The sequence below is a fragment of the Sceloporus undulatus genome, chromosome 3, assembly GCF_019175285.1.
Source record: "Sceloporus undulatus isolate JIND9_A2432 ecotype Alabama chromosome 3, SceUnd_v1.1, whole genome shotgun sequence".
In the NCBI taxonomy this organism is placed as follows: Eukaryota; Metazoa; Chordata; class Lepidosauria; order Squamata; family Phrynosomatidae; genus Sceloporus; species Sceloporus undulatus.
The window spans coordinates 36,523,558-36,525,332 of record NC_056524.1 but is presented as its reverse complement, the minus strand read 5'-3'; the positions used below and the strand labels follow the sequence as shown (position 1 = coordinate 36,525,332).

At 56.6% G+C, this 1,775-nt stretch overlaps 1 protein-coding gene across 1 annotated transcript in view; it reads right to left on the bottom strand.

The window, feature by feature from the left end:
* Window positions 1-1,384, bottom strand: part of CCNA1 (cyclin A1) — a 24,646-nt gene extending 23,262 nt beyond the window's left edge. The window contains exon 1 of the mRNA XM_042459433.1: window positions 1,250-1,384. The gene's annotated coding sequence lies outside the window, so the exon portion shown is untranslated. The remainder of the gene's footprint in view (window positions 1-1,249) is intronic.
* Window positions 1,385-1,775: the final 391 nt, after the last annotated feature.

Here is a 1,775-nt window from a genome sequence, read left to right as displayed (position 1 = left end):
GGGGGGGGGGCTTCAGCGCCCAGAAGCCTCAGCCATCTTCAAACACTGGGAGCCAAAGTCCCAAAGAACCTTCAAGGCCAGAGTTTGGGGATCCCTGCTCCATGGTCCCTTTCCATATAACTCCCACGAATGGATCTCCATGCTGGATGAGGGAAAACCGACTCAAACTTAATCCAGAGAAAACGGAGGTACTAGTGATAGGTCCCCCTGGTCCAGGAATGGCGGTGGTTCCACCTGTCCTGAATGGGGTCACGCTCCCTGTGAAGGATTCCGTGCGCAGTCTGGGGGTGCTTCTTGACTCGTCCCTTCACCTGACTGCTCAGGTGAATGCGACGGTCAGGAGTACCTGTTATCAGCTTCGGCTGATTCGCCAGCTGCGCCCATATCTGGCCCAGGGGGACCTTGAAACTGTTGTACACGCTCTGGTAACTTCGAGATTGGATTTCTGCAACGCACTCTACATGGGGCAACCCTTATACCACACTCGGAAGCTGCAAGTAGTGCAGAACATGGCAGCACGGCTGGTCACTGGCGTTTCCAGGACCAGCCATATAACACCGGTGCTTAAAGATCTCCATTGGCTGCCTATTCGCTTCCGAGCTCAATATAAGGCGTTGGTTATTACCTATAAAGCCCTAAATGGCTTGGGCCCAGGATTCCTGAAGGACCGTCTCTCCCCGTACATTCCGCCTCGCACCCTCAGAACATCTGGGCAGCAACTCCTGAAGGTGCCTGGGGCAAGGTTGGCCGCTACGGCCAGAAGATCCTTTTCCATAGCTGCCCCAGCCCTTTGGAACACGCTGCCCATAGAGCTCCGCTCATCTACCACCCTGGCCCAATTTAGGAAGGGACTCAAAACCTTCCTATTTAATCAGGCATTCCCCGACTAAACATCCTATGGGCCTCCCTCCTCACTCGTGGCCGTGAGGTTGGGCTAAGGGGTTTTTATTGTTTTTATGATGAGATGTTGTTGTTTTTAATCTGTTTTATACTGTATTTGCTGCACTGAGGTGCATTTGTAAGCCGCCCTGATCTATTTGGAAGGGCGGGGTATAAATAAAATTTTATTATTATTATTATTATTATTATGCTGCTTAGCCCTGCTCCAAATGGGAGAACTTGGGGGGGGGGATTCCTCCTGGGCAGAAAAGGAAGAGAGGGACCGAGGCCATCTGCCTTCTGCTTCCCAGCCTCCCCCGCCCAGGGCAGCAGGGGCCCACTGCCTTGGGGCCCCCCTCCAGGCCCCCACCTGCGCCCTTTTGCCACTTGCAGGGAAGCCCTCCTCTCCTCCCCAAAGGAAGCTCTGTCTCCAAAGAAGCCAGGCCCCAGGCGCCCCTGGGCTGCCTCTATAAGCCCCCGCCTCCTCCTCCTCCTCGGCCTCCTCTTCCTGCCACTGACTGTTAGAGCGGCCAGTTGGAGCCGCATGCGGCAGGGCAGCGCCCGTGGCCACAAGGCAAGCGCCATGGAGACCCTGGGCCCAGCCCTGGGCGGCTCTCTTCACATGCTCAGAGGCCAAGGGGGCCTGAGCCCAAAGGAGGAGGAGCCCCAGGAGGGAGGGCATGCCCCAAGCCAAGCTAAGGCCCTCATGTAAGTACCACTTGGCCCATGCTCCCTGGCCAGGGGCCCAAAGGAGGGCAAGGCGCCCAGAACGGAGGGCTCGGGGGCATTCCCAAATCCAAGCTAAAGGCACTCGTTTTGTACCTGCTCCATGGCCAAGGAGACCAGCTGGCCTGACCCCAAGCCATCTCAGAATGGAGGACTTTGGCATATCCAAA